This window comes from Plectropomus leopardus, chromosome 6 (assembly GCF_008729295.1).
Source record: "Plectropomus leopardus isolate mb chromosome 6, YSFRI_Pleo_2.0, whole genome shotgun sequence".
Lineage (NCBI taxonomy): Eukaryota > Metazoa > Chordata > Actinopteri > Perciformes > Serranidae > Plectropomus > Plectropomus leopardus.
The window spans coordinates 33,563,332-33,577,968 of NC_056468.1; the positions used below are offsets into that span (position 1 = coordinate 33,563,332).

The 14,637-nt window shown below is 37.3% G+C and overlaps 1 protein-coding gene across 1 annotated transcript in view; it reads right to left on the reverse strand.

The window, feature by feature from the left end:
• The window catches only part of LOC121944715 (protein unc-13 homolog B-like), a 190,629-nt gene that overhangs the window by 141,679 nt on the left and 34,313 nt on the right, over window positions 1-14,637 (reverse strand).

Genomic DNA, 14,637 nt, shown 5'->3' on the forward strand with positions numbered 1-14,637 from the left:
TGCTGTGCCACAGCATCGTGTTTTATCAGCTATCACATGGAGTGATGGCTCCCAAAAAAATGTATTCCAGCTCAAGATTTAGGTCATCAGGAGTTTCATCCACCTGAAAGTCCAACAGCAGCAACATGAACCCAAAGCTTCGGCATCAGATCGCACAGAGCCCCGAGCAAAAAGCTTCTGAAGTATCAGCCTGACTTTCTGAAATATAAATCCACACGCATATAGCCGAGGATCTATTTACATGATGAAAAGCAAAAACGCTAAGAAGAGAAACCGTGACATGTTCCGTCTGTCTGTCAATCTCCTCCGCTTCATTTCAGTAATACAGACAGTGGCGCACCTACACACGCACCCCCTAATTTAGCGATGCTCATTCCTCCGTTTCACAGCTCAAACACCCACTCGCCTGTCTGCGGGGCTTACAGTAATCATACGTCAGAAAATATTTAGACACCAAAAAGCATTAAACCACTTGCAGACAATGTGCATCTACAGAGATGACGAGGTTTTTCACATTTTTCTCTATAAGCTCTTTCAGGCTTCAAAATCCCATCTGTTTGTTTTAAATTCTTGTTTTATCGCATCAGATAGATGTGACAAATTTGTTCTCCTCTTAAAATTTTGGGAATTTTTTTCCTTTAAATTTTTGCATTTTTTTAAATTTATTTTTTCCTTTTTTTTAAAAAAAAAAATGTCAGTTTCTATTTTTAATCTTTTGTCAAAATGTCAAAATGTTTGGTAATTGTTTTCTTTGAAGCTGTGTGCAGATTTTTTTGATCTTTTAAAATTTTTGGTTATTTTGTTATTTGTCTTATTAAAAAAACTTCCTATGTGCTGCAAATTCACTGAACTTTAATATAAAGTGTGTTTTCACTAACATAACGTGGCTGCAGAATGGACCTGTGACCCACTTTTGGACCGCGACCCACCAGTTGTCTAAACCACTAGTTTAGACAACGTCTGTGCTTTGTGAGTGGACTTTCTTTGTGTCCCAATGAGCCATTTAAGACGCACAATTCCTAAAAACCCACAATGAAGTCAACCCATTGGAAGTAATGTATTGCATAACATGGCAGTCAGACCCGGATCAGCTGATGTGAAATAAATAAATGAATGAACAAACAAAAGGAGTGTTTTATAATCTACAAACTGATTTTAATACATGAGATTATTTCATTGAAACCATGAAACAATAACCCCCAAATAGGATTAGAAAAAGGTCTGATGTTGTCCATCCCTGCAGCCTGTCTCCAACCTGTCTCTGACTCATGGTGTGTGTGTGTGTGTGTGTGTGTGTGTGTGCGCGTGCGTGCGTGCGTGCGTGCGTGTGTGATCTCGAAGCTTTACATCCGACTCTGGCGTACGCCCTCCATCAAAGCCCATCCATTATTGAGGGGATGGTTTGTGTTGTTACTGGGAACAAAATGATGTATTTTTATCACTCAGAAACCACACACAGACAACAACATGTTAACACACACTCATGCACACCTACACACAGCCATTTTGTGTTTAAGAGCGGAGAAAGAAACTGCAAAAGAGAAAGGAGGGATAAGACGAGGGGGGAGAAAAGTGTGTGGTCATGCTGAGCTCGAGGCTTGATGGGAATTATGAACTGAGACGGAGGATTGGAGGCACTTTGGGGAACAACAGGTGAAGTCACTGGTGAAACGCGTCTTTTTACACGTTACTGAGGAACTGTTTACACGGGAACGCGGCTCTTCTGCTCCTGAATCAATGCATAAAATTAACACATTTTCACTAAGATGTTGTCATTAATAACATGTTTCTTTAATGTTTTCTACTTCTTTTTTCAGCATGTTGGACACTCAGTATTGTCACACAATGTATTTTTGTCTTACCACATTAATTATTGAATTGATACCATTAAAATTTTGTAATACAGTGCCATGAATCATGCTATGCTGGTGCATGTGATGTGTTTCTTTCCCCTATTTTTACTCAATTTATCCAGATTTTTGTAAAGGGAGCAAATTATTTTTTTTCTCTTGTCATTTATGTCCCTCCAAAATCAAACTCTCTGTTTCCTTCATATTTTTCCTTTGTTTTCTTCATATTAATTGTCAAATATATTTTTTGCATTTATTCTGTGTATGTTCTAATGTAAAGACACACTGTTATTTATCTACACACATACTTGTGTTATACAGAGACGAGTTGCTTTTTTGAAGATGCTTTTTCTTTTTACACACTATATATACCATCTATTCTCACTATGTTTGATGTGATTTGTAGATTTGTTTTTACTACCTCACCGAAGACTGAATGACCTCAGCTGTTTTTGACTCACTTGATTGTTGATGTATTTCAGATGGCGACTCACTAGAAAACATTTAAGTCTGAGGAAGAGCGTTTTGGCTCAAAACGCCAACGATCCAGCACCCACTACAGGATGTGCGTGTCTTATTTTTGAATCTCCTTCTGGGAGAAGACAAAACAACTTACAGTTAAGCATGTCATAAAATCAGTTTGGTGATAGAAAGTGAAAAAAAAAATGAGGTGATGTAAAATAAATGTTCTGCACTGCAGATGGTATTGTCAAAGATTTTATCTTTTTTTTTTCAGTGTTCGTCATATTTATAGTTGATGTTTTGCCCCAAACAACAAAGTGCACCCAACTGTTTGGTTTGTGTTCAGTTTAATTCATTTTTATTTATAAAGGTCATTATCACAAATCAACATTTGCCTCAGACGGCTTTACAGCACATTATATCCCTCTGTTCTTGCACATGTTCAGCGACTAAGGAAAAACGACCCAAAAAGCCTTTTAACAAGGAAAAAAAACTCAAGACAAGCGACTGAGGAGGGATCCCTCTTCCAGGATGGACAGACGTGCAATAAAGGTTGTAAAGAACATTAAATTACAGTAGAAATATCATATCAAAGTTATGGAGATATGTGTCTCGGTCTTCAGGTTAGTTTTTAAGCTACTTTTTAACGACGACTGAGGTCACTGAGATTTTTCTGAAAGCTTCTATGCGCCCAGCCGGAAGTACATTCCTGCAAACCACTAATATGTTACGTTTGTTTGTTATAATGTTGTAGATACACTGAAACTTTATGTTTCTGTACATTTCAGCATTAATTGTGGTCAATGTGGGGCTATGTTTTGGCAAAAAAAAAAAAAACATTTACGGTTAGAAAAAGAATTTTTTTTGGAGTAAAATACACACTTTTGGGGGTAAAATCCGATATGGAAATGCAGCAACGGCCCTGTAAAAAATAACAGCTTTTTATGGCACTATCCCGGCAGAAAATGCAGCATTGCCTGGATAAAACACATCCGCTTTCTGAGGCACTAACACTGCAAAACACCGCAGAGTGTTTGCTCTCTCGGTAGAAAATAAAGCCATGGCTTGGTTAAAAAGCGACCTGTTGCTGCTGTAAAAGCAGCAGTTACATTGTCAATGCACAGTATTTGAATCCACACATTAACAACTTTGTAATCATAAAATCCTCTTAATAATATGAAAGGTCATAGGTTGTTAAAATATGATTCCAGTCTTTACCATTCATATAAAATGAACGCAGCATTACCTTCTGCTCAGACTGTCAATGAAATGATCTCTGCTACGCTGCTAATGTGCGCTTGAGATTTGAAAAAAGTTATTCTTTCTTTAAAGCAGATGCAGCCAGAAAAGCCAGGAAACGATACTCTGTCTGATAATCAGCAGCACTGAGAGCGGTGCTAACAGCATAAATCAGAGCGAGGAGGGAAAAAGGCTGTGATCAGACAGCAGTAAATCATTCCTGTTATTATAACTTGATAAAGTCATTGGAAAAGAAAAAGGTCACCATTTTTTTTTAAACTGATACACGACTTAATTGACGGAGAACTGCAAGGAAAGAGCAGACTGTGACCTGAGTCACCGGAGAGGCGGTCAGACAGAAAGACAGAACCCAAACAGTGATAGAAGAGCAGTCTCAGGAGAAAGACTTCTACTGAATTCAGAAAAGGATCAAATAAATAGCTTGAAAAGAAACAGAAACATTAATTTATATTCTTGCAGTTATTTCCTAAGAGATTCGTAGTCATTCTCAAATTTTCCAGCGACAAGCTCGGCTTCAGAGAGGCAAGCCTTTTAAACCTCAGCAAACTGGCTCGATTTCTTTCAAAAGTGTATGAAGAAGGCAATAAGAAAATAAAAAAAGGAAGAAATGACCCCCAAATTGGCAAGAAACTAGTAAAAGTACAATAAAAAACCAACTAAAATTTAATATTTAAACAAAAAAAACTAAATACAAGAAAAAAGGACATGACCTGAAAAAGGTGTCTGAAAAGTTATAATTCTCTAAAAATATAATTGTTATTAGCTACAAATATAATTTTTCCCTAAGTTTTTCTCTTTTCCCAAGACAGTTTTTCCCCTTGCTTTTAAAAATAATTTTCTAAATCTACTAATTTCTTTCTGAATTTTTGCTTTGTGCCTTTCTCCCCGTCCTTTTAAAGAGATCACACCAATTTCAGGGTTCAAAGGTTCAAAGTGAAAGAAAAATATAACTTAAACTTAAAAATATAAAAATATATTTAAGTGTATAATTACTATTATACTACTAAATGTTTCTATGTACTTGAAATCCCCTTAAAATAAAAGAAATACAAGGAAACTATGAATTAAATATCAGTCTGAAGCATCAAGATAATAATTAGATTGGCATATAGGAGATCACTGCACACTGAGGAAATCACATCTGAAGATTATGAGTGACCTCTGACACGATACTGTAAATCAGGTCAAAAGATTAACACTTTCAGTAGCATGGGAGGACAGTAACTACTGCGACAGACAAACAGAGCCAGGGAGAGAAAGAGTGAGGAGTAGAGATTAAAAATACACAAGATCACTTATACTGTGAAAGAATATAAAGAGAGTCAACAAGACAGACAGTAAAAGAGAGACGTAATAAACGGACAGAAATTTAATCCAAAGATGCACGAGCAGAAACGGGCACGTGAGGCCTAGTGACCCTGAGTGTAGAAGGATCAACATTCAACTGCTTATCCCCTTATCCCACCAAACAACCAACCCAACAACCAGCCTTCACACACACACACACACACTCACACACACACACACACACACACACACACACACACACACACACACACACACACACAGAGCCAGCTGTCTCGTCAGTGCATGTATCAAATCATCAGATTTACGTAATATAGACTAGACAGGATGAACGGACAACATTTTTGGAGTGGCATGATTTCATTTATAAGAAGAGGTCTGTTTGAATTCAATGTTGAGCAACAGGAAACAACAGAATGGGACCCACGGTTCTTGTGTTATGGCTAAAAACATGTATCACCACGTCACCGTGACCTTTAAACCTTGTGCCAAATTTGAGGAAACCCCCTCAAAACCATCTTCAGATAATACATTCACAAAAATGAGACAGATGCAAGGTGATGTTGACCTTGACCTTTGAACACCAAATTCTAATCAGCTGATTGTTGAATCTAAATTAATGTCAAATTTAAAGAAATACTCTCAAGGTGTTCTTAAGATATGAGTTTGACAAGAATGCGACAAATTCAAGGTCACCAGGACCTTGACCTTTGACCACTAAAATCAAATCAACTCATACTTAGCCTACTCGAACGTTTGTGCAAAATTTGAAGAAACTCCCTCGAGGTGTTTTAGAGATATCCTGTTAACAAGAATGAGACTCACAACGTCACAGTGAACCTCACCTTTGACCTTCAACCACAAAAATCTAAGAAATACATCCTTGAGTCCAAGTGAACATTTGCCAAATGTAAAAAAGAATGTGCATGTCACAAGAATGTGCAAGCAGATCGGATGGATAACCACAGAAAAACCAAACATGGTAGCTCTATTTCTGCAGTTGTACATTAACAGTAGGCGATGACCGATGTTGGTTTTTTTAGGGCCGATACCAGTTATTAATAATAATGAGGCCAATGACCTATATTTGGAACTGCTATTCATTTACAATAAAAAATAAAATCTTTCTGGCATGTTCCCTGGTTTTTTTATTAAGTCACATAAATAATTTAAATAAAAACTGATTAAATAAAAATAGCTCCCCGAGGTTTTACAAAGTAAAAGTTACTCCCGTGTCGACACTTTCTTTGCACTTTTTAATTAATTTTATTCACGATCATTAAAATAAATACATGACTGAAAAAATGGATCAGAACTGGAAAATCCAGACACATGAAACTTGGAGAACACGTCTGGTCGACTGCAGGTGATCCAGCTTTAAGAAAACGAGCATTAGTTTGAGCCTCTGTCCATCCATTGTCATAGAAAATGTGGTAAAAGCTTATTTTTTGCCATTCTCTAAATTATATAAAATGCTATTAAACAAAAAGCATTTTCATTATAAAGAGGACATTTTTTCACCTTGGAGAGCTTCGAGAAAAGATTGGTAAAGTCTTCCTCACATGCAGCTCATGAGAAACAGCAGTAAACCAAAACTAAGAGTGTGTGTGCATGATTCTCGCTCACGTACTAAATGAGGATAATGAATTGGATTCTTGGAGTGTAATTTTTGGGCTGATTTCGGAGGCAGGTGCTCAGCAGGTGAGCCAAGGTTACAGGAAATCAAGAAAGGCAGATGTGTGTGTGCTCACACAATCCTCGAGTATTTTGGTGCTGAAAATTCAAAATTTGACCAAAAAAAAAAAGAATGCAAAAGAAAGTAAGAATTAAATTAAGAAGATTCAAAGGATCAGCTGAGTCTCAGTGTGTTAATGAATCTGTCACATCACGTGGGATACAACCTATTGATGGAAAAGACAGACACTAGTTCCAAATATTGTTCACCATCAGACATTGCATGGTGGTAATAATCAGCGTTACCAAATATCAGTGTAATTTACACACTCTTTAAGTCAGTATTGAGCTATGTTTGGCACCCAGGCTAGTAATTTAGGGCAAATGATTGCTTCTTCTTGCCACTTCGCAAATTAGCATTAAATTAGGGGTTTATTTTATAAACTTTAGTTGACATAGCATGTGAACTTCTTCCAGATAGTTGTTTTATCTGACATCAAGTTGGCTTTCACAAAATCTGAGATTCCCAAAAGACATTACCACTTGTTGATCTGAAATGTCTTTAAAAAGTGGAAACCAGGAAACAAAAGAAATTTCACATTCGGCATTTGGCTCATTCTCCTTTTCCACCAATATTAGCCCGTGTACGCTGCTGAAAGATAGGCTATAGACTGGTTTCCCATTGCCAGTACAGCAGAGCTGTGTACACAGCCCTGCAGCAGAGGAGCATGTGTGTGTGTTGGTGCATTGTTTTGGTGTGACCGTTTGAAAAGAACGAGTTAACAGTAGTGACCAGCACGAATGAAGGTCTGGAAAAACTCTGGTCAATTTCTCTTTCAAACTTGGTGCAGACTCAATGTTTTAACAGTGCTTTGGAGGAGATGAACAATATTTTAAGGCATTGCATCTCACTGCGTAAGGAGCTGAAATTATAGCGTTCACTCAGGTGTTTCCATCAATGCTGATTGTGATAAACAGCCATGACTACTGTAGTGTTGCTGTTAGCATGTTTTTGTGCAGTGGGAAAGAGGCTTCAGTGATGGTTTCAGCGTACTAACTGGGGTGCTCTGGTGGCCGAGATGTGCTGACCAAGAACCCAACAACAGTCCTTTTTATTGCATGTTGTTCCCACTTCACCTTTACACAATTTCACCAAAAAAGGGGATAGAACTACTAAAAATGTAGGATTGACATGCTTTTTTAATATTAACATCAGCATACAGATGATCCTCACAGGAATGTATGCATTAGTTTTATTTAGCCGTAACCTGTCATGAACCAAAGTGTCATAAAAATTGATTTTTTTGATCTGCAAGTTTCACTACAAGGTCATTAGGATTCATGACAAGTCAATTGCTTGAGATGGCAAGCAACCAGAACTCCTACTTTGCTAAATGTTTCCTTTTTTTTTTTTTTTTACCAATTTATACTTTGAAACAAATGCAAGCAGCTTGACAAGACAGTGAGCATCTATTCTGCACTGAGCTCTGCACATTTGCCATATTTCCTTGTCCCTGAGAGTTGAAAAATATTGAACTTTGTGTTTACTGCTGCAGAACAAACAGAGACTGGTGGATCCGTCGGCTCTTTCTACATGCTTAAGCCTTTCCTTCATCCAGGACAGGTACTCTACCTTGTGCCAATATTTTTACGTCTATGGGATTCTGTATCATAGCAACCACATGCAGCCAAAGCCTCTCAGTTAAGAATTAAAAAACATAAAAAAAACTGTACACCTTATTTTGCCTTACTGGCATTCTGTGTTTTACAATGAACACATTTAAAACTGTCATCTTTGTCCATTAAAAAGCAATAATATACATTATAATAGCCTAAGAATAAAGCCAGTTTACAAAGCACTAAAATCTGGATAAATGTAGCAGTTTGGAAAAATAAAAAATGGTAGAAATACTGTTTATCACACAGTTAAGCAACCCTTAATCAAAGATATTTTCATTCACAAGGACAGCCCTAAGTGTCCATACCAGGTTTCTTGGCATTGCATCCAATATTTGTCAAGACATTTAATTTCAGACTTCAGTGTTTGAATTACCAAAGTATATACCATCTCCTGAGCCACTCATGCCTTGAAGAGACACACTTTATAAAAATATGACTCGGAGTTTAGTGTTTCAAACCTAAAAATAGCTGGATAAATGTCAGTGGGGAGACTGAATGAGACGCTTTCCTCCGCCTTGACGAATACTGTCAGTTTGCTTTTAGGAAAGTCACATGAATTTTTCAGCGAGCTGGTCAGTGGCCAAGAAACTGTTGACGCACGAGTGGAGGTATGTGTAAATATCATCAGAGACAAGAAAACTTTCAGTAGCCGTGATCACTACAGTAGATGAACAAACATAAAATGCCTCATTAAGCATCACCTTCTCTTTAATTTCCCTAAAAATGTGTTCATGTGGAGAGGAGACATATCAAAGCTGTGTGTGTTAAGCCCTCCAGTATTAATAGATGGCTTGCAGCTTGAGCAATCAGGATTTTTGAAAGGTTACTGCCAGCTGCATACAGTCAGAGAGAAAGAAAGGAGTGCTATCAGCAGGGGAGAGATTAAGATTGAGAGGAGCTCTGGGTACAGCCGGGAATATTGTAACTACTATCCTCTGCTTTATTTACTTTTGGGCACGAGTTTGAGGGGCTGGCAAGATGGGTGAGCACAAGCCAGTCCAAACACATCTTTGAGTCAAACTGAAAATGAAAAGTCTCCATCCAGCTCTGTCTGTCTGCCGCTGCCTCACTAATCTGTAGTATATTGGCCCAGGCCAGAATGACAGCACGCCACCAGACTAATCCTACAACCAGGAAGCCTCTACCTGACTGACTGACACATATACAGAGTATGACGTATGCAAGCTGCAGGTGCCTTAACACACGCACACAGGACAGTAAATCTAGTGGCACTTAAGCTCAAAACACTGACACACTCCCCTGGTTCATGAACGCACCACTGGTCAGCGAGAAGAGGCGAGGTTTTTTGGTTTTTTTTCTAATTCTCTTTTTATCGGTTTATGTGAATGTAAAAAAACCAAAATACACAATCAAATGAACATGAAGAACTTTCTATTATGTAAAAAAGCAAAATAAATAGATCAATACATTTTAAAAGTGAAACAAAAATAATAAATAAATTAAAAATAAATAGAACAAATAGAATTTATAGGTGGGGAAAAAAGAAAAAAGAGCGGGTACTTATAAAAATTAATAAATAAAATCAATAAAATAACATAAGGATATAAAATAAGTAGAGACACAAACAAAACAAATACATTCTGCAGGTAAGAGTACATTATATATCCTGTGACGGAGGGTTTTCGGTGGCCTGATGTTTTAATTACAAAAATCCTTTGATGCAAATTATATGGACTTCCACCTTCTGGAAGTGGTGAACGCAGAAGGTCAATGAGCAGTGACCTCAGCGGCTGAACAGAGAGAAAAAAGAGCGCCCACCCAAAGAGACTCAAACTTCAGCAAGAAAAGACACGGCGAAATCACCACATACATGGCACCTAGCACTAAAGGATATCAAAAGGTACTTTATCTTGAAAAAATAAGCTTCTTAACCGTCTATAGCGTAACATTTACGTAATAACAGTTACCAGTATTAGATTTTTAGCTACAGTATGTCACTCTTTATAGAAGATCTTTGAACTGCACGAGTCAAGACACCTGAAGACTGTGAGCATGCTTCGTCTCAGCCTGTGCAATATGTAATACCTGTTCCAGCTAATGCACATGAAAAAAAAGCTATATATTTAATATTTAGAAAGTTAGTTTTAACACTCACCTTAACCTCCAGGTAAAGAGTATGATAGCTTTAGCTTCTCTTATAGCTAGGCGATTAATACTTTTTAAGTGGAAGGAGAAACTTCCCCCAACCTTTAAGATTTGGGTCAATGACCTTCACACCATTTGGTACTAGAGAAGATTCGTTACTCTACAAGAGGATGTATTCAAGGATTTCATGCTACACGGAGATCTTTTTTAAGTTATATAGAGAAATAAGATGTCATTAATATCAGTGTTCTATATGACTGATCCTGTATTATGTATATTTTGAAACCCATAAGGACTTTCAGTCACTTGCTGATTTTCTTTTATCTACTTGTTTACTACACTATTTTATTTTAATTAACCCCTTTACCCTTTTTTTATTATCTTTTTTTTTTTTTTTTTTTTTTTTTACTTTTTTATTATTATTTTTGTTATTATTCTAACTGTGTCACTTTTATTTATTTGTATAAAATATGCACAATTTGTACGTGATGCATATAATACAAGTGGCTGCATCCAAACTCAATCAATGCCAGGTTGTCGAATGGTACATGGCAGGGGGGGCTCTTGAATCCATGTACACTATTTTTCTATGTACAAATATAAATAAAAAGACTTGGAGCAAAAGAAAGTTAGTTTTAGGTGGACTTAAGTGAGAAGACAAGCTGAAACACTGTAAAATTACCTCAACTTTTCCTCTCAAATTCATTCAGATTTTAAGGGTCTGGACACTAACTTTTTTTTTTAAGTTTAAATATATTGTTTAATTTTACTGTAAAATATTAAATAAGTATTTCATCAATATAAAGAGGGTCTTCACATACCCTGGGTTGTCTCTGCAGTAGAGAGATGCGAATACTTGGTGAATACTTGAATTGGTGCGACATGACCAAAGAAAAAGGACTGTAGATTTCCCTTTTGCTAAAGAAGTAGAAAATCTAGACCAGACTGCACTGCACCGTACGAGACCAAAAAACGCTCCCACTGATGGATGACATAATGCCGAGTCATCCTCAAGTCAATGGCCGCCACCTGTTAACAACAATCTCATATTACAGTTAAACAGTAAACTTAATGGCATGATAATCCTGCCGTGAACTGACGGTGTAAATGCAGCTATGGATACAGCAAAGAAGTGAAAGTCACACGAGCGAGGGCCGCCGCTTTCAGAGGCGGATGGAGGTTAAATACTTTTTCTCTTAGTGATGAAATCGATGCATTTGTGTCATTTGTATACGATTTTGTTTTGTTTGTTGGTTTTGTTTAATAACCCATATAATGTGAGAAGCAGCGGGTCCGAGGAATTTTCACATTATCTAATTTGGTCCCCATTCAAAGAGGTGTGGGCACCTCTGATCTACACATACTACCCACATAGTTTTGATTCACAGCTGGCTGAAAACTCCCAAAGTATCCCTTCAATACTGCTAAAATAACGTTTTCATATATTTTTTGCCCACCGCGTCATATAACTTGACTTTTTCCACTTTCTCTTCTGTATGCTCTGATTCTATCATTTGTGAAACACACTAATAAACTTAAAAACTCACTTTAAAGCACAATCTGAGCAAACATGTCTGACTCACTGCTCTTACTGAGACCTTTCGTTCTGCAATTCAAATTTCTGCTCAAAACTTCCAACAGCGCTTCGACGCAGCACGCCGCTGCTGCCCCCCCATAGGGTCCGAGTGCTGCTAATGAGACTTTGCATCTAATAATCCATTTAGCATAAGAGGCCCCGGCGTTTCCTTTGTGGATAATCGTCAACATCGTTTCAATCACTATGTTTATGTTAAATGACATTTAATTTGAGCTGAACTCGCCTGAATCACATTCATACTGTAAAGGACCATACGTCTCTTTAGCAGTGCACAGATTGGACCGAACGCAGTGTGTTATTTATTCTTTGTAAGCAGCCGAGACATGATAAAAGCGGAAATAGAGTCTGAGTAGATCAGATAAAGGATAGCGTAATAGCAGAGATTATGAGCAGTATGGAGAGGAGAGGAGGGGAGAGGGGAGCAGAGTCTTATGTAATCGTGTGGATCCACAGGCAATCTATCCAATCCCTCTAATCAAGTCTCGGGGGATCAGTCTGCAGGGAAGATGTGTCTGTCCAATACATGACCCATGTGTGTCTGTGTGAGACAGACAGACAGTGAGGGAGAAAGAAAAGTCTAGAATATTTTATATGTGTTTTACAGGCTACTTAAATGCAATTTTGTTGTCGGCATAAGATTCCCAGTTATCATATCAGTCTAAGTGTTGTGGAGCTCCGGCAGGATGATAACCTTTCTGGAAACACCAAAAAAGAATGCACTGCAACTTAAACGTGATGAAAACTTAAGTCGACAAACATTTACTTACTAACCCACGGCACGCACTAATTTTGTTGGGAAAGTGGTATTAGTCAGACTGGTATTTTTTGACCTCATTGACCAATCACAATCACTGAGTTTGCAACACAAAGAAAGGTCAAACAAACTATGATGTGCATCCAGTCAGGGCTGCTTGACATTAGAATAAAGGCAGTTAAATGCTGCCGTATTTAAAGTTATCTGTTTAACCAAGATCAAATTCAACTCATATATAACACAGATGTCTGGACAACTGACGCACTGTTGTGTTAAAAATAACTCTAGACACCACTCTGAAAAATGTACCAGTCAATTTACCCGAGAAGAAAGCAAAGACTCATTTTTACAAACAATTTTGCTTTGATGGACAGAGAAAAAAAAAGCAGGAGCAATTCAAAAAAACATGTCATGATTTCTACAAGTGGCCCCATCTAAGCCAAGCCACATAACATCAGGCCGCTCTCTCACTCCGCTGGGCACGAATCTCTCCACCAATCACAGATCACACCATCCCTAAAAACATTTCCCCCCCAAAAAAAACCTTATGAATGTGGATACAAAGAGCAGCACTAGTTCCACCAGCATAAAAAGTGAAGTGGGATTTCTCCATCTGCACTTTTTCTCCCCCGTGGAATCAGACTGGACCGGACAATTCATTAGATTTATCACTGACTCATCCACTTATCTGAGCTCGGCATGTAATTTCACTTTCCATCCATCCTACCTGCTCCAACCACAAATTCCCATTTAGTAGCCAGTGTCAGCCGGCCAGACCGGAGTCCCACAGGCGGCTCACGCTCCCTTTCAATTTCAGTAAGGCCTATTAAAGCCAGCTAGCAAGTCAGCTAGCAGTGGATATCTGGCCTGTACTCATCTAAGGGCTGACACACACTCCGAAGCTTCAATTTCTCTCTGCATTTGTCTTAATATATCCCAAGAGGTCGGTGCCGAACAAGCTGTAGCTGCTAACATATAAGTGACACTGGGCCAAACAGTGAAAAGCCACTGGAAGAACCTGGAAACAACACAAACACAAACTTGGTGCCATGGAGCCGTACTGATAACAAATTTTTACATTGCCATCACGTAATAACTTTGCAACCTTTAAATCTGCAAAAAAACACAGCTGCAGAATATCCTGAGCACGCAAATGAACACAATCATTACGTCATTTAGCTACGAAAACACAGATGATTGGACAGATCTGATTTTTTTTGTCTACATGAGCATTATGTATGATGACGCAGCCTGTCAGTCATTTTAATCCTAACTTTATACTTTAAAAAAATACAAACCCAAAAAAAGAAAACAGAAAGGAAACTTGCTTTTGTGTTTTCTAAAAAAGCTGAAATTTAAACATAAATCACTTTAAATGATCTTTTTATCTTTGCACCTCTTCTCTGCACTTTTGCTATTTTTCAAAGTCATTTTTTTTTAATATTCAGTGACTGATTTTTCCATGTTTATCTTATCTCTTTTCTCTTTTATTGTAAATCTGTATTTTTTATGTCTTCATATTTTATTGCTCTGTAAAGCACTTTAAATTGTCCTGTTGTATGAAATGTTCTATAAAAATAAAGCTGCCTTGCCTTACGGTAGAAGATGTTATATTATCTTATTCCCTCTCTTGAATATTTAAACACTTCCGAATGTATGTTTATCATATCTTGCACATATTGTATATATTTAGTATTCTGATGTATATATAGTGTTGCACATTGTAGCATTACGCACATTATTACATTATTATTTATATATCTCTACCTTTACAAACTAGTTTTATACATTGTACTGCACATATTTTTATTTTTTTTACACAGATTACATACTCACATTACACACATTTTATGTATTTTAAATATTTTATTTGCTAGTGTTATTATTGTGGCATAATGCAGATACTGTATTTTTATATGTTTAATATACTTGTACTTCTTATACCTACC